This window comes from Ursus arctos, unplaced genomic scaffold (assembly GCF_023065955.2).
Source record: "Ursus arctos isolate Adak ecotype North America unplaced genomic scaffold, UrsArc2.0 scaffold_14, whole genome shotgun sequence".
NCBI lineage: Eukaryota > Metazoa > Chordata > Mammalia > Carnivora > Ursidae > Ursus > Ursus arctos.
In genome coordinates, this window is record NW_026622808.1 from 13,121,446 (window position 1) to 13,139,326 (window position 17,881).

Sequence of the window (17,881 nt, forward strand, 5' to 3'; positions counted from 1 at the left end):
CCCAGCTTGGGTTGTGTGCTCTCCTGCACCACAGCAGCTGGTCCTGGGGTGGGGGTGCCGGGCCCACCCTGAGAACAGTGGCAGCCGGCGAGACCCAGCCGTGGAGGGCTGCAGCGTTGCAGGTGTGAAGCCAGGGGACCGTGGGCAAGTCCCCTCTCCTTTGTAAACCTCAGTTTCTGCTTCTTGAAATGGGACTGTGGATGTCTGCGTCCCTGCCCCACAGAGGGGGGTGGGGAGAGGCCTGACTGCAGGGAGCACAAGTCCAACTCAACTCCACTAAAGTGACCCCAGGCACCTGCTTGTGTCTATGGGCTGGCCTTGGACCCCAGGATGCAGCCCTGTTCCTGTCCCGGGGTCTCTCCAGGGAGATGGGCCTGCCTCGTCTAGGGGTAAGGGAACACAAGGGGTCGCTGCTTGCCATCTCCTCCCCGAAACCCACAGCTGTTTGGGATTTGTGGGGAGGCTGAGATTTTGTTAGGCTTTCCCAGGTGGGGCGATGGGCAATGGAGCGAGGGGCTCAACCTCTTTACGAGGTTCTTACTATACTGAGAGCTCCAACGGGGCCCTTTCCCACACCAGCTTCCCCAAATTGGGTGCCCATGCTCAAAACTAAAAGGAGGCAGGCACTTGCGGGCCACATTCAAAGGGGTTAAAAAGGGGAAAGCACAAAAAAAAAAGGGGGGGGAGCACAAAAGGCCGTTTGCTTTTTCAAAGACTGCAAGTGATTAGAGAGAGAGATCTGTTCAGCTGCAATTCTTTATTCATGAGTCCTTGAATTCCCATGATACACCCGAGGGGCAATGGAGAGTCCACAGACGAGGATGCGGAGGAACAGAGAGGGTCAGCGACCCGCGCGTAGTCACACAGCCTTTTACTGGCACCATCCCAGCCTTGGCCTCACTTTCTGTGTTTTCAGCTGCCTAGGATGCTGCTTGTTACAGGGTAAGGCTGCAGCTCCGATTTACGGCTCAAATACCCCTAGAGGAGAGGCCGCTGTGCCTCCTGAGCCCTGGGAGTTGAGCCCCTGAGAGCAGATTTCCCTAAGGAGTGAGAGAGGAGGACTGATGGGGCCAGGAGGTCTGATGAACTGAAACCCCAATTCTCCAGAATCTGGCAGGACCCTGAAGTTCGTTGGTGCATGCTTTCATTCATTCGCCACGCACAGTGATCACACACAGACTGAGTGCCCACTGGGTGCGCAGGCATCGTGGTGAACAAAGCAGATGTGGTCCCTGGCCTGGCGTGGCTGGTGGACAGGGTGGATTTTTTTCCCCCTTCCCCCTCCCTCCCTCCCTTCCTCTCCTTCCTAGTCATCCGCTGAGCCACCGTCAACAGCTTGTATTTTGGAGGAGGCTGATTTTAAGCAAACACACTTCTTTGTGGGATGGCTCAGGTCAGAGAGGGTCAGGATGTAGTGAGAAACGGCAGTGTGGGGATGTGGCCTGGGCTTCCTCGAGGGGGTGACCTTGCATGTGGGACTGGAGAAGGATGGGGCACAGGGTTGCAAGAGCACTGGCTTTGGGAGTCCCAAACAGACCAGGTTCAGCCCCTCGCTGCTGACAAAATCCAAAGGCAGAGAAATGAGCAGTGGTAAAACATTTATTTCAGGGAGGCCGACACTGGGAAGATAGCGGACTAGTGTCTCAAGACTCTCCCTGGGGGGCTCAGTTGTTAAGCGTCTGCCTTCGGCTCAGGTCACCATCTCAGAGTCCTGGGAGCAAGTCCCGCATCAGGCTCCCTGCTCAGCGAAGAGCCTGCTTCTCCCTCTCCCCCTTCTTGTGTTCCCACTCTCACTGTCTCTGTCAAATAAATAAATAAAATCTTAGGGAAAAAAAAAAAAGACTGTCTCCCAAACGGGGAAAATACTGCCAGGTTTCTATGAGGAAACTGGGAGGAAGGCCAGTGGGTCGTGCAGGTGGGCAGTGAGGTCAAGCCGATCAGGGTCCTGGGGTCAAGGTGTTGGGTCCTGCGGGCTCAGGGCAGTCCTTAGTGCTGGGAAGGGGGAGCTCCATTAGGAGACTCTTTGCCTGCAGGGTCTTTGTCTGAGTTCGGAGAGAAGCTGGAAGAGCTTAATTAGAAAGTAGAGACTGAGGTGGTTAACGGTGGTGGCCAGCCTGTCCGAGGGCTTGGCTTGGCGGTCCACTGCACCCTGCACCCTGCCGCGGGCCCTTCCAGCTGCAGTCCCCGTCCGACGCCCTTTCCTCTGCCTGCCGTCTGGCCACCACCAGCAGGACGACAGTCCGAACATGTGATCCCATCTACCTCCTTCTGCAGGGCTGGGCTCTGAGTCACTCTGCCCCACGCTGCTTCATTAGAACTGAAACCGCCGTGCCCATTATTCAGTGCCCTGACCCCCCAGCAGGCCTGGGGGCTCCCGGGGAGGCGTGATGAGCGTCCCACCTGCAGGAGCGCCTGCGTGGGGGGCCTGCCCCGCGCCCCTCTAGCCCGCCGCGCGGCCCACCGCCCCGGCCTGCTCCACACGGGCTCCCGCCGGCCCTGCGAGCCCGTCCCCGAAGCAGCCACACCGAGGCCCCGCCCCGCCCGGTCCCGCCCCGCGCCACCGCCCGGTCGTGACGTCAGGTGGCGAGACCGTGACGTCACAGAAGCGCGGCGGGGCGGCCGGCCACGCGTCGCCATGGCAGCGGCGGGCGGGCCCGGGCGAACGGGGGGAGCCCCGCCCCCCGGGAGGGGGGACGCGGCCCGGCTCCTTCCTCGCACGCGCGCGCGCGTGCGCCCCACCCCACCCCACGGGGCGCGCGCCTCCGGGAACCCCCAGCGGGCTGCAGCCTGGCCATCCCGGAGCGGCCGCAAAGCGCGGCGGCCGTCGTGCGGCGGCGCGCGCGGCCGCCAAGACCCGCCCCGCGCTGAGGCGCCGTGCGCCCCGGGCCTGACGGCGGCTGCGCAGTGCATGCGGGCCCTCCCCCGACGCCGGGGCGTAAGCGCGGGCCGCGGGCGACGCTGCGAGACCGGGGCGAGCCGGGCGCCCGCGCGGCGGGGACGGCCCGCGCCAACATGCGGAGGCCGGCGGCGGCGGCGGTGCGGGAGCGGGAGCGGGGGCCCGAGCGGGCGCTGGAGCCGGAGCCGCAGCGCGAGCGGGGCCCGCAGCGGGGCCCTGCGCCGCGCTGCTGAGGGAGCCCGGGCCGCTGCCCGGCCGGCCGCGGGACCACGGCCACGGCGGAGGCCCCGAGGTAAGGACGCGCGCGCCCTCGCCGCTGCCACGGCCACGCGCCCGGGCCGCCGCGCCCCGCGGACCCCCACCCTCGCTGACCGGCCCCTCCCCCGCCCGTCCTCCGGCCCGCACCTGTGGACCCCTGTCCGCCCGCCTCTGTCCGCCCCCAGCCCACTGACTCCCACATTCCAGACGCCACCTCCTCACCCGTCGTCCTCTCACTCCAGACTGTCCCCCTTCCCCCAGATTCGGGCCTTGCCGCTTTGCACTCCCGCTGACGCCTCCACTGCAGACCTCGCGGTCCTCACTGATGCCGCGCTCCAGGCCCAGCTGCCCGCCCCCGACCCCGACCCCTCATTGCAGACTCTGCGGTCCTCCACTGGCCCTCTGACTTGAGACCCCGCTGTCCACTTAGCGGCACTCCACTTCCCCCTTCACTGCTCCCCAGTGCTCAGGCCCGTTGCCCACTGCCCGTGTCTCCCCACGTCTGCTCTTCTATCCTGGACCCCTGCCCCAGCCCACCCGTTCTTGGTGGTCTGGAAGGCCCTGAGGGGAGAGCAGGGACGGCGGGGAAGCGGCTGGAGGGGTCTCGTCCGGGGTGACCTGTTGCAGGGCACTGCTTATGAACCGCCACCTCGGTGTGGCTGTGCCCTCCCCTTTCCGCCCGCGCCACTGGTTTTGTTTTCCGGAAACACTTTGGATCAGGGAGGGGGTGAGATGTCTGGGCGCCCGGGGGCGGTGGCCACACTGATCTCCTCCCTGCCCCCTCTTGCCCCAACTTTCTCAGGGAAGGTTTCCCATTCGGGGCTGTGGGCTGTCGTCCTAGGTAGGCTTGGGGGCTCTTGGCCTCTGGACGGCATTGTTTGTGGGCAGTGGCCTCGGAGGGCTCCAGCACTTTGTCCCCGGCCCCTCTGGCCAGTGTCTCATACTCTGGGGGGTGTCCACATGTCGTCCCTCCACTGGGGCTCGGTCCGATGCGTCTCTAGCTCTGTGGGTCCTCGGTCCTCGTCTGGAGGACATGGCCAGGCTCATTTGGCGTTTCCCAGCCCCACAGGCTCCTCTGCTCGTGGGTGTGAGAGATGAGTGGGAGCACAAAGGCTCCAGTATAGGGGGGTAGTGTCCTCAGGGACTTGCTCTGGTCACCAAAGGAGGTGGCCCCTTGACAAGAACAGATTGGGAGCCAGGCCCACAGGTTTGAAAGGGGGAAGTTCGCGGTTTTGCTGGCAGTTTGTTTTTGTTTTTGTGTCTCCACCAAATTGTGCCCCAAGAAAGGGACCACTGGGTTCTGCAGGCAGATGGGTGAGGACTGGCTGTGGTACCGGAGTGCACATGGGCTGCGTTCACCCCACGTGTTTTGTTCCCCCCCCCCCCCAGGGTGATGTCTGTGGCCCTGCCTGTGAGAAACAGAAAGGGGGAGTGTTGAGTGCGGGGGGTGGGGGGGCAGGGGTCCCGGGCCAGCTGGGCCTGCTGAGCGTGCCACGCGTGTGTGGCCGGCCAGTGGAGGTATGACCTGTGTGGTGGGGGTGGGGAGGGAGGTCTGAAAGGAGCGGACTGGACACACCTGCTCCGCCCCGGGGGGTGGACAGAACCCCAGGGGGTCTGCAGGGGTCGGGGCACGGGTCTTTTCTGTCTGAAGTTGGCGCTTGGACCTTCTTGTGTAAAGGGCTTTCGAGTCTGATTTTGGTTACTTCTCATTTCTCTCAGGTGGATTAGGGATGAGTGTCTCATTACCTGGCTTTGGGCGTGTCCTCGCTCTGTGATGACAGAGTCCTTGCGAAGACAGACTTCTTTGAACAGCTGGTTCTGGTTCAAGCAGATTTTCCTCCTTCTTTTTATTACACAGTAATTACCTCTGGGTTGCAAAAGGAAGTAGGTGAGGTGGGTTTTTTGGGGTTTTTTTTGTTTTTGTTTTTTTTTAAGTTGAAAGCCTTCCTATCTGCTCATCCCAGCTCTGGGGAAGCCAGCATGTCAGCCAGTAGGCATTCCAGACTCCTATGGGGTCACTTGTGTCCATGGGGATTTACTAGGACAGGCCTGTGGCCCACCTGGCCTGGTTCCCTCGAGGCTGTGCTTAAGGACAGTGGCATTTTCCCTGGGATACCCAGTAACCTCTTGCCCCATAATTTTTGTTGTTGTTTTTTTGTTTGTTTGTTTTTTAAGATTTTATTTATTTGACAGAGAGACAGCCAGCGAGAGAGGGAACACAAGCAGGGGGAGTGAGAGAGGAAGAGGTAGGCTCCCAGCAGAGCAGGGAGCCTGATGCGGGGCTCGATCCCAGGACCCTGGGATCATGACCCGAGTCGAAGGTAGACGCTTAACGATTGAGCCACCCAGGTGCCCCGTCTTGCCCCATAGTTGACTTTGTTGTGTTCCCCGTTCCTCTCAGTCCCCATGGAGCTGCCCCAGGCCACTTCATGAGCAGCGGGGTCCCTTGTCCTGGTCGTGATGGGGTTGGATCTCTGTCTTGGCAGGTTCTTTCCAGGTGGGCCCCAAAAACCCAGGGGTGAGCAGTTGGGGCCCTGTCTACTCCTAGGAGGAGATTGAAGTCTGTCAAGGCTGTAGGTCAGGTGGTGGGCAGAGGGCTGCAGAAGGAGCAGGAGAGGTGGGGCTGTGGGGCACTGGGTGCTGGGGGCCACCTGCCTTCAGGCCTCTGGTGGCATTGAGCAGGTTAGCATGGGTATGTCGGCCAGCTTTGATGGGGAGACAGGCACTTGTGAAGGAGCATGGGCATGCTGGTTGGGGTTGTGGTCCACGTCAGTGCCTTGCTGGCTCAAGCTAGGCCGCTGGGTGTGCTGGGGAGAGCTCTGGCAACTGGTGGGGAATGTTCCCACAGGTCAGGTCTTTCCACGTGGTGCAGTGGGCCCTTAGGGAAAGGGACAGCCAAGCCAAGGCCTGGTGGGTTTGGAAGGCCCCCACCTTGCATGGCTTCGAGTCTGCCCCCTTCCCTTTTGGGGGGCCCGTTCTGGGCAGCCTCCCGAGTCCCTGTTGTGCGGGTGAGGAAGCAAGAGTCCCGAGTAACCTGCTAAGTATGGAGGCTTGGGGGCTGACGAGGCCAGCACGCACACCTATGCCACTTGGTGCCCACAGTGCCAGCCAGGACTGGCCCAAGCAGGAGTTCCTGGTGGCTTCTGCTGGAGGGGGGCTTTCACCTCTCCTCCCCGTCGCCTGGGTGTTGCCCTGCCTTGGTGCCTCCCTCCTGCCCTGTCTGCCACAGACACTTCTGGCCTCCACCATGCTCGCACAGGGCCCGTGGTGTGGGGGTCCACACACGGGGCCGGAGGCACTCTCATGGGGTGGTAGATCCTTGCTCCAAAACCCTGGGTCTTCCTGCACACAAGAACTGGCTGTGGTTCTGGGCCCTGCTGTCACACCGTCCCTCTCCGGCCCTGTTTGGGGTCCCGCGTGCTCTGCTCACCCTCAGAGGGCATCTGGAGGCCCCTTTCTGGGAGCCTTCCCCCTTGCGATGGGTCCTTTCTCTCTGGCCGCTCAGCGGCATCTATGGTTAAATGTCAGGTTACAAAACAGGTTTTTTCCTGTAAGTTGCTTTTGGCATCAAAATTAACTAACATACCAGACCTGGGATGCGAAGTTGGCTCTTAGGTTATATCTACTGAGGTTCCAATCAGCAGCTTCCCCCCCCCCCCCCCAAGCACAAGTCCAGGAGAGCTTTCTTGGCGGGTGGGCAAGGTGCCTGCGTTTTTCATGCCAGTCAGAGCTTCCTGCCAGAACCTCGGTAGCTCCTGGGTGGGTCCTGGGCCATCCTGGGTCACAGCAGGATCCAAGGCGACCCTGGGGTGGGCAGTCACTATTTAAGAGGTAGAAACGGACACCTGAGGGCTCTCTCACTGCCTCTAGAAACCTTCCGGGGGCTGTGATGGGATACAGACGTCTTTATAGAACCTTTACCACACCACGTGGGAGGCTGTGCTGGGTCTCACGAATCACCCTCAGTCAACCCCCCAGCAGCTCCGCGTGCGAATGTGGGCCCAGGAGAGCTAATCGTCCTGGGCAGTGGGCCCCAGGGTGGTGCTGGCAGGTGCTCCCAGGACCCTCTGGCACACCTGTGTGCACCTCTCTGCCCCCCCCCCCCAGCACCTTCCCTCCTACCTCTGCTTTGACACCAGCAGGGAGGGTGGTGGGAGCTCTCAGCATGGCCCGCTCACTGCTGACCCTCCTAGTCTGCTGGTCCCCACTTGTGGGCTGCCTTCTTTTTCCTTAAGCTGCACTGATGGGCCTGTTGGGAATTTATGCTGAGGACACTTTCTGTCCCCACTGCCTTTCTTCCGGCACTGCTGACATTGGGGTTGAATCACTCTCTGGAGGGTGTCCTGGGCGCTGTGGGGGCTGAACAGCTTCCCTGGCCCCACCCACTCGGTGCCAGGATCACTGCAGTCGTGACGGCCACAGATGTCCCCAGGTGTCGCCCACTGTTCTGGGGGCAGGATGGCCCTGGGTGAGAGCCCCGCCCTGGAGATTTGCTGCCAGCCGCAGCTGCCGCAGGGAGCTGGAGCTGCGAGCTGGAGCTGACGGGCCTCCCTGAGCGTGTGGCTGCACAGCCACGTCTCACGGGTCCCAGGGCCTGTGTGGTATAGCCCTCCCTTGCGTCTTGAAGCCGGAAGTCTGAGGAGGCAAGCAGGGAGAGGGCTCTGGAGGCTGGTCCTCCCAGCAGCCATCAGGGAGGCGGCCTGGAGCTGCGGGCTATGCTGCATTGTGGCTCCATGGCCAAGGTCCCCGCATACACGGGGCAGAGGACAGCCGGGCCTCCTTGCCGCTCGCTCTGCTGTGTCTTGCTCCTTCCTGGTTTCTGCCCTGGTGTCCAGGCTGCACAGGGAGGAGTTACGCCGGCTGCCAGGGTTCTGGCTCCTGCTACAGGTGGAGCTCCTCTGCAGTCCGGTGGGAGGTAGGGAGCTGCTTGGGAGATAATCTTCCCTGGTTTTCGGAGAGCAGAGAGCCTCAGCAGATAGTCCGCTGTTTCCTTGCAAACCTGGGGGCCCAGCTCAGCTGGTCCCAGTGCACCTTGGCGGCCCTCGCCCAGGCTCTGCCAGGTGCCCTCACCCCCTGGGCCTCAGCTTCCCTGTCTGAGGCTTATGGGGGATGATGGGTTTCTGACGCACAGGTGCTCCAGACCCCCGGTGGAAATGGGACTTGGGCCACGTGGGTGGCCGACAGCACACCAGTGGCCTTGGCAAAAAAGCAACAGGTGAAATTCATTTTGTTTCACTCCGTGTGTCTAGGATCATTTAAACAGGTAATCGGTGTAAGAGGTAATTGCTGAGACCGTTCATTGTTTCCTTCCTATTTGGTTGTAGTTGACACCCGTGGCTCATCACTATTTGGAAGCTCAATTTTCATTGGAAATGCTTGATTTTAAGAAGTAACACAGAAATGGGGTGCCTGGGTGACTCAGTCGGTGAAGCGTCTGCCTTCGGCTCAGGTCATGATGCCAGGCTCTTGGGATCCAGCCCCACATGGGGCTCCCTGCTCAGCGGGGAGCCTGCTTCTCCCTCTACCTCTGCCTGCCGCTCCCCCTGCTTGTACTGTCTCTCTCTGTGTTAAATAAAATATTTTATTAAAAAAAAAAAAGTAACACAGAGTTGAGTGGAAAACGTTAGTGCCTCTGTGAGCAGTGAGTCTTCCTGGGAGGTTTATCAGCTCTGCTGTGCCCAAGGACCTTGGTTTCAGACAAACAGCCAAAGTTGCTTCATGTGCGTATGTCCCATATACTTGAGGAGACGGTCTCATGCTCAGTTATTTGTTGCTTGTCTGAAGTTCATTGTTAACTGGGTGTGTTGTATTTTTGTCTGCTGTATCTGACTGCTGGTGCCAGGGCTGTTTTGGGTTGGGGTGGGTGGCTGGTGGGCCTGCAGAGTGTGGAGTGGAAACTTCAGGATTAAGTGATGGCTCCCAGGCCCCACTCCAGCCCCCTGCATCAGCACTTCGGGGTGCACCGGGAATCCGGATTTTCAGCAGTGCTGTGTATGAATTCTCACGTAGCCTTCTGGGCCCCGGGAGCTGTTCCATCCTGGGACTGAGTCTGGGCGAGGGCCACAAGGTGCACTGGGACCAGCTCAGCTGGGCTCCCACGTTTGCAAGGGAATAGTGGAGTATCTGCCGTGGCTCTCTGCTCTCCGAAAACCGGGGAAGATGATCTCCCAACCAAAGTTGGGGGCTGCACTGCCACATGTGTGGCCAGAGGCAAGGGCTGGGTAGCTCTGGGGTTTCTTCAGGTCTTTAACGGGTCCCCACTGCCACCTGGGCCTCGGGGGGGGGGGCAGCCTCCCGAGGACCTTGGGAGTCGGCTCCTGTGAGCCTCTTGGTCCACGAGCTCTGTGCACATGGGTGGGTGGGAGCCGCGCCAACGCCTTGACAGGGTTTGGTGAGCGCTTGGGTGTGCTGTATGAGCTCGGGGTCCCCGGGCCCTGTGGACTGGGCCTGTCCTGGGTGGCTGTGGCGGGGGGCAACCTCGCCCAGGGCTGCCGAGGGGTTGAGGCTCACAGGTTGGGGTCGCTGAGCTCTCAGCCGCGGCGAGTCAGCCCTTCCACCTCTCCCCACTGGCTTCTGCATCTTCTGTTTCCTGTGGGCGCACGTCAGTTGACTCCTCGGAAGTACTTGCAGGCAGCGTCTCACGGAAGCCAGGTAAACACGGGTCCAGGAGCAGGATGTGTGGCTTTGACCGTGGGCTGGCTTGCAGGTCTGACTTCAGTCTGCACCCATCTCTCTGAACCCCACTCACCCTGCCTTTTTATTTTTATGTATTTAATTTATTTTTAATTTATTTTTTTTTAAGATTTATTTTAGAGAGAGCCTGTGTGCACACACAAGTGGGAGGGGCAGACAGAGGGAGAGAGAACCCCAAGCAGACGCTGCGCTGAGTGCAGAGCCCTACATGGGGCTTGATCTCATGACCCCGAGATCAGACCGGAGCCGAAACCAAGAGTCAGATGCTTCACTGACGGAGCCACCCAGGCGCCCCTCACTGTACCTTTTTGTTTTTTATTTTTAAGATTTCATTTTTATTTATTTATTTATTTGAGAGAGAGAGAGTATATGTGCATGAGCAGCGGAGGGACAAAGGGAGAAGTGGGCTCCCTTCCCCCCAGGACCCTGGGGTCATGACCCAAGCTGAAGGCAGGTGCTTCACCGACGGAACCACCCAGGCGCCCCATTGTGCCTTTTTAAACAGCTTTATTGAGATATCACACACTCCACTTCTTTATTTTTAGTTGAGATATAATTTACAGAGCCATAAAAATTTACTGAAATGTGCCCCTCAGTGGTTTTTAATACAATCATAGTTTTGTGCAACCATTGCCTCCATGTGATTCCAGAACATCCCATCACCCTTAAAGAAAACCCATCCCATCAGCCATCACTCCCCATCCCCGCCCCCCACCCCCGGCCCCCGCAAGCCCCCTTCCCGTCCGTGGAGGAGCCTGTTCTGGACGTGTCACACACGTGGACTCCCACGCCGTGGGGCCTTCTGTGTCTGGTTCCCTCCCTGAGCGTCAGGGGCTCGGGTCCGTCCCTGGGGCAGCGCGTGTGGGCGCTGCTCCCTTGCTGGTGGCCGAGGGACGGGCCCGCGCGTGGGGGACACGTGTTTATCTGTTCATCCATTGGTGAGCGTTGAGGTTGAGGTTGTGTCCACCTTTCGGCTGCTGTGAACACAGCGCACAGGTCTTGCGTGGACTCATGTTCCCAGTTCTCTGGGGCGGATACCGAGTAGCAGGGTCGCTGGTCACTGGAAGCCTCCGTGTTTCACTTTTTGAGGACGCACTGATGGGTTTCCGTGGTGGCTGCTGCAGCTTACAGCCCACCCGCTGTGGCGAGAGCCCCGTTTCCCCCATCTTCACCGACTCACTTGTCGCTGTCTGCATCCTGGCTTGTCACGCCGTCTCTCCCTCCTGGGTTAGGGTCTGACCCCATATTGGGGCATCTCTGCCTCCTTGCTGCCGTGCGCCTTCTCGAGAGCCAGCGGTTCTGCCTGGGTGCCCGCGGTAGCAGCCGTGTGGCCGGTGCCTGGACTGTTCCGTGACCGTGGGCTCCCTCAGCCACGCTCCTCTGAGCAGGTGCGCCCAGCGTCTTAGAGTCACACGTGGGCCTCATGAGACCACAGAGTCAACGTCCTGGTTTGGGTGGTTTAATTATTTAGTTGAGAGAGGAAGCCAGAGTGAGCGCAAGCAGGGGGAGTAGCAGGCAGAGGGAGAGAGAGAAGCAGGCTCCCCGTGAGCTCCCCGCTGAGCAAGGAGCCCGATGAGGGGCTCGATCCCAGGACCCTGGGGTCATGACCTGAGCCAAAAGCAGACACTTAACTGACTTAAGCCTGCCAGGTACCCCGGTTTGGGTTTTTTTAAATACCCTTTATCTTGGAGCAGTTGTGTGCACAGTCAGCGCGTAGTGCCGAGTTCCCTCGGGCCCCACGCCCGGGCCCTCTGTTCACACCTCGCCTCAGTACAGTGCGTTTGTCGCTGCCGACGAGTGGGCACTGACACCTGTTATTCACCAGAGATCCTCGCTCTGTCCCAGGACCCCATCCCCACACCATGGGATTCCGGTTGTCACTCTCCTTCGGCCCCTGCAGGCTGAGACACTCGGTCCCCTGTTCTTGTGTGGATGCCCTGCGCGGTCGGAGGACTGGCCGGGGGTCCTGCAGGAAGTCCCCAGGCTGCGTGCGTCCCGTCAGGGGTCCCTGCTGCCCACGCGGCTCCTCCCTGCGGACGCTGGCCCCGGTCCCCTGGCCGGGAGTGCTGGCCGGGCTGCACGCTGTCCTGGAGCCCAGAGGTCCGGGATTGAGGTGTGGCGGGGCCACGCTCCCTCCGCAGGCTTCAGGAAGGGCCCTTCCTGCCCCTTCCAAATCCTGGTGTCGCCGCTGTCCTTGCCGTTCCCTGGCCGTGGCTGCGTCCGTGGCCTGCCCTTCCCGGGTATCTTTGTCTTCTCCTCATGAGGACGTTTGTCTGAGGAGAGGGCCTACCCTAATCTGCAAGTAGGGTCGCGTTTCTGGGCTCAGAACGTGGCTTTTAGGGGACGCGGCCACGCACGCCGGGACTGCTGCAGCATGTCATTGCTGTGGTTGCGCTGGGCCTGTGGGATGAGGGCTGCCCGGGGACCAACGCGTGGGCCGGGACCCCTGCCCCCGACAGTACTTAGCTCTGTGAAAAGGTGTGGAGGAGGGCTTTTCTGGGCGGCCGTGAGGGTCGGAGGAGAGGCCGGCGCTGGCGTGTGCCGCCCTGCGTGTCCACTGAGCCCCAGCGCCCCCTCACTCCCAGAGTGCGTTTCCGCATTTGTCGTCCGTGGGCAGGACTGGTGACTTCCGGGCTGGACGGACGGGCCCAGGTGGGCCCCACGCGGGGTATGGTGCGGGTGGGCCGCCCACCTGAGCAGCAGGGCCCACCCCAACGCGCGTCCCTCGGTGATCCGGTGTCTCGTGCGAACAGTCCTGCGGAGGGCCCGTGCTCCGACCCCCGCCGTCACCATTCTTCCGGGGCAGGACCTGAGGCCCCCCCCCCCCAGCTCATCTGCCCAGACCCCTCCTGTTTCCCTTCAGCTCCATCACGGTGCTTTCCAAATGCACCCTGTGGAGCGCGAGCCCCCACGGGCACCAGCAGCTTACCCAGCGATGTCCTTGGCCTGCCCGGCTTTTTCGAGGCAACGTTTTAAAGCAAATCCCAGGCATCCTCTCCTGCTGCCCAGGTCTGGGGGTCTGCCTCTTGTGATTCTCTGCTTGGTGTCGGTTGCGTGGCCTCAGCTGTGAGGCTCGTCATCCGGACCTTGCCTCTCTTTCGTAATCTGGTTCATTCTGAGAAGATTCAGGTCTGTCCGAAGGTTGCAAGGCAAGTGCTCTGAAGTGCCCTGCTCTCAGAGCCTGCTGACCGGGCCGTGTTTGCACAGCTCCGGCAGCGTCTGCTGCGCCCGAACCGCTGGACAGCAGACCCTGGTGGCCTGTGTGGTGGCCCATCCCCCGCGCCTGCGTCCCTCTCAGCGCGGCTCTGCCTCCAGTCCGCCTTCCCTCACCCTCCTGGCCGGGACTTTGGGCGGGAACCCGACGCCGTCTCCTATGCCGTCAAGGGCCGCGGAGCTTATGCTCACCCCGCACTGGTGCCTTTCCCCGCCGCTCACTGAGAAGTGGCCCGTTTGTGGCACCCACCGAGGACGCTTCTTCCCGGTTTCATCCCCACTGCTGACCTGGCAGCCAGCGCGGGTTGGGCGTGTGTTCTTTTCTCTCCCCAGTTTATTTGGGGCTGGACCCCTTCATCCGTAACTCCATTGTTCATGACCTGTTTTGCTTAACGCATGTCAACGTTGACCTTGTTACGGGGGGCCCGTCGGGCAGGCTCCTGTGCCTGCCATTGTGGGACCGCTTCCTTCTCTGTCATAACATGACCTTGCAGATGACTTCAGACTTCTTGGCTGTGACTGCAAGGTTGGCCATGTCTCTGGGGTCCAGGTCACTCTTGGGGAGTGCTGTGTAAACGCCAAGATGTGGCACAAGGGGTACTTGTGATCCTGGGCCCAGGTGAATCCTGGGGAGGAGACCTCGCCTACAGGTCATTAAGCCCCCGTGAGATAGAGGTGGGTCTGGCTCGGGAGGGACATGCATGTCCAGAGATGCCGGCGGGGCGGGGGGTGACACAGCCTGGATCCCATGTGAGGTGGGTACCCAGGACCAGGTCCGCCGTGTGCCCTGGGGCCGGGCAGCCTCGGAGGGTCCCCCTTCTCAGGAGGGTGGCTGCCTGCCCGCATCTGCTCCCAGACGTGCCCCTGCCTCTGGCTGGGGCTGCACTGGTGATGTCAGCCAGGGACTGTGACATCACTGAGTAGAGACGGTCAGAGAAGGGGGTTCTTGGGGCCTCCACCAGGGGAGCTGGCCCCTGGCCCTGACAAGATGGAGGACCCCCAAAAAACCACGGCAGGTAACTCACCTGAGGTGGGTGCTCGCAGAGGAGCACAGCCCCTCCCCAGAGCAGTCTCTACAAGACCTGTTCGGTGTGGGCAAGGGGGCTCCCTGGGCACTGGTCCGTGGTCCTCGTGGTGGGGGCAGGGGGCAGGCCAGGGCTCCCCCTGGGTCAGGGGGCCATAGGGGCCTGAGCGGAGCCCTTTCCCCTGGGGGGCCTGCCCTGCGTCAGGAATTGGGGGCCGTGTTGGTTGGGTGGAGACTGTTGTTATTTTAGGCCTGAGTGAGGGATGGGAGGCCCCTTCCCCCAGGATAATTATTTTTAGCTGTGGCTCCTGGGCCTAGGCCAGGGCTAACAGCAGACACTTCCGTTGCCCTCAGGTCTCGGGTTACTGGGCTTCACCCAGGTATGCCAGGCTGGACACCTGCCTGTCCTGGGTCCTGGATGCGTGTTATCAGGCTCTGGTCCTGGCCCTGTTTCAGGCCTCTCGTGCTGCCCCTGTCCGCACTTCCCACAGGCAGTCATGTGACTTGCTCTTGCTGGTCTCCTGAAGGCCCCACCTGGCTTTCAGAAGGTCCCAAGACAGAACCCAGAATGCCCCTGTGTGGCCCATGCTGGGTGGGGTGGCCTCCCAGGGCATGCTGAGTTTGGCCGCCTTCCAGAACATTTGCAGCTCCCTGGTGGGTTGGGGGGGTGGTGGCTCTCTTTTGTGGAGGTGAATAGGGGCTGGTGTCGTCAGGGCTTTCCTGGGAAGGGGTCAGAGTGAAGGGCTTCTCACCTGCCACCACGGTGCCTGCTGTGCCCCGCAGGCGGTGACCCATGTGGTGGCCTGCCCTGTTGTAATGGGACTGATGGGGGCAGACGCTGACCCGCCGGGGGCCCGATGGGGCTCGGGTGAGCTGCAGGTTGCCAGTGTTGTGTCAAGGGCCCTGTGGGCCCAGGGGCCTGTGGTGGGGCAGGGCGTGCACGAGCATCCTTCCGGTGATGTGCCCGAATCCTTGTCTCCACTGCCCGCTGGAGCCCTCCCCACACCTTGTGTCCTGGCGTGCTGCACCCTGGCCTCCCCAGCTCTGTTCCCAGCTTTGTCTTCCTGGTGACTGGCCCCAGCATGATCTGTGGGGCTCCTGAAGAGCGGACACCCTCTTGTTCCTCAGTAAGTGCCCTGGGTTTGAGGAGCTCTGTGCCTAGGCCCCAGGACAAAGACCAGCTCTCGGTCTTTATGGGTCATCCTGGCCTCGTCTGTACGGAGACTTCTCAGCCCTCCCCGTTGGGTGCGTGTCCCCCTGAGCTGATGGCTCTGAGGATGTCCTTTTGCTGGCTTTGGCCACGCTGCCTTTGCAGGGAACCCCCAGGGCCCCTTTGCCCCTTGAGTTCACCCCTCATCGGGATAGCGGAGGTCACGAGACGCGAGAATGTCTGTGTCCCAGACACAGTGTCTCGTTGTGATCTTTGAAATTCTGTGGATTTTACATCTGAAGGAGTCTGATGGGCCTTTGTGTTTCGAGTGTCTTTGTGTGTGTGTGTCTGTGCACGGGTATCTCTGTGCCCGTGTGTGTGTGCGTGCATGTGCAGATGCTCGTGTTCTCGATGACCTTCTGACTGGAAAGAAAATCTACATGTCTGTTAACGGACAGTAGGTGGGTTCCGGCGACCCCTTAGTGTGGAATCCAGGAGACTTTCAAAGCAGCAGTGAGTGTGCCAGGTGTGTGCCGGGCGTGTGGGTTACTGTGTGTCCCGAGTCCTGATACAGTCGCTACAAGGCTGCGGCTTAGTGCTCTGCCCTCGAGTTTTTACCAAGGAAAGAACCAGGGGTTTTTGCAAAAATCCTGTCCTGGTTGATGACCGTCTCAGGGAGTGCCAGGGTCCTGCTCATTTCTGCTCCATCCAGCTCTCCGGGCGGGTCCACACCAGTTTGTGCGCACGGGCGGCTGCCCTGCACATGGGCTCCGTACCCGGCACCCCTACAGCCTGCGAGCTCTTCCAAAGGCAGCTGCCCGTCGTGCCCTCCTCGGTTCCTTTTTCATGACTCTTACACTCAGCCACAGTCGCTCTCGAGGAAATGAGTCCGGCCTCCCTTGTCTCAGTCAGGGGAGGAGACTTGTGTCTAGAAAGAAAGCAGGCGTTCAGGGAGATGCAGCCTAGAAGCACCCCTGGGATGGCAGCACGGGCTGGAGCACGAGGGGCGCGTACACCCCAGTGCACGGTGCGGGGGCTTCCAGAAGATGGTGCAGCCGCTCGGAAAGCAGCCCAGCACCTCCTCGGACGGCTACGGTGGAATTTCCATCTGAGCCAGCAGGTGCGCACCCAGCTGCACACTGAGACACGGAAGCTGCTTCTCAGCGCCCAAAGATGGACACGTGTGGTCCCCCCGCATGGGAGCGTCTCTCGGCCACATAAACGAGCGAGGCGCCCACACGCGCTGCCCGGGGACGGACCCGAGCCCCTGACGCTCAGGGAGGGAACCAGACACAGAAGGCCCCACGGCGTGTGAGTCCACGTGTGTGACACGCCCAGAACAGGCTCCTCCACGGACGGGAAGGGGGCTCGTGAGGCTGGGGGCCGGGGGCTGGAGGAGAACGCTGCTGATGTGGGTAGGATTTCTTTTTGGGGTGATGGAATGTTCTGGAATTAGATCATGGTGATGGTTGGATAATTCTGTATTAAAGACCACTGAATTGTACGCTTTTAAAAGGTGAACCATATGGTTTGTGAATCGTATCTCCGTAATCCGAGTAATGGTAAAGCAGGGACCTCCAAACAGAAGCATGCCGTCTCCACTCTGGCGAGGAGAGACGTGCTCTCTGGCTTTTCCTGTCGGTTCCGACACCCGCACGGTGTGCCGGAGGAGCAAGGTCTGGCTCAAGCACTGGAGGAAGGCTGGGGCCTGTGGAGGGCGTTGTTCTTAGGAGTAAGCTTGAGATTCTAGTCTCTCTGTGTAGATTCACCTTCCAGTGGAACCCCAGGTGCGCTCAGAGGGGCTCTCGTGGTGTTTCCAGGTGTGCGTGACAGGACGGGGGCTGGCTCCGTCAGTCCCAGATGGACGTGTTTCCTCCTGGGGGATCCCAGCCACTGTTCCCAAGACCCCATTCCCCTTGCATATTCTAGGCTCTGCCCAGGGGTGTGTGGGGCACCACTGATGGAGCGGGGAAGTTGGGGATCCCTGCAAACCCCCTTTTTTGCGTTTGGCCCCCGTACCTGACTGATAGGCCCAACACACCTCCTCACTTTTCTCTGGCCCCCAGTGCCCACCAGAGTGATGGTCCTCAGAGCAAGTGGGGCTTCGCTCCTTCCTAACCACAAGCCGGAGTTTCTTCTGTGGTGGGGGGGAGGGGACAGAGCAAGGCCTGACCAGGCTTCCCGAGCAGCATGTCTTTCTGTGATCTGGGCGTGCACACAGGTGTGGGGGTGTGCACACATGTGTGAGAGCCCAGGAGGGGGTGTGTGTGCCATACCCCTGGGCCATCGCCGCTCCCCGAGCACATGGCTTGGGATCAGCTTTCCGTGGGGCCTCCACTGGCTCTGAGCCAGCTACTCCCAGGACTCTTGGTCTTGGTCTGGTCAGTGGAGGGGGGTCTTAGGGGGGAGGCGACACCATCCCTGCCTCCCTGGGACATCCGGCAGCAGGGCTGATCTTGGGGGAGCAGCCTGCCCTCAGGGTGCCCCCACGTGCTGCCAGCCCCGCTCACTCAGCCTCGACTTAGTGTTGTTACTTGGAGTTGAAGAACCCGCCTGCTCCTATCCACGGTGAGCCCATTGGTGCCCCCATTGCCTTGTTTTTTTGTCACCATGTCCTGTTGATCATTCACAGACATTCAGGGCGTGT

General features: G+C 60.9%; 1 protein-coding gene across 1 annotated transcript in view; it reads left to right on the forward strand.

The window, feature by feature from the left end:
* The first annotated feature begins 2,970 nt into the window (after positions 1 to 2,970).
* CSNK1G2 (casein kinase 1 gamma 2) overlaps positions 2,971 to 17,881 on the forward strand; it is a 29,779-nt gene continuing 14,868 nt past the window's right edge. The window contains exon 1 of the mRNA XM_048227126.2: positions 2,971 to 3,188. The gene's annotated coding sequence lies outside the window, so the exon portion shown is untranslated. The remainder of the gene's footprint in view (positions 3,189 to 17,881) is intronic.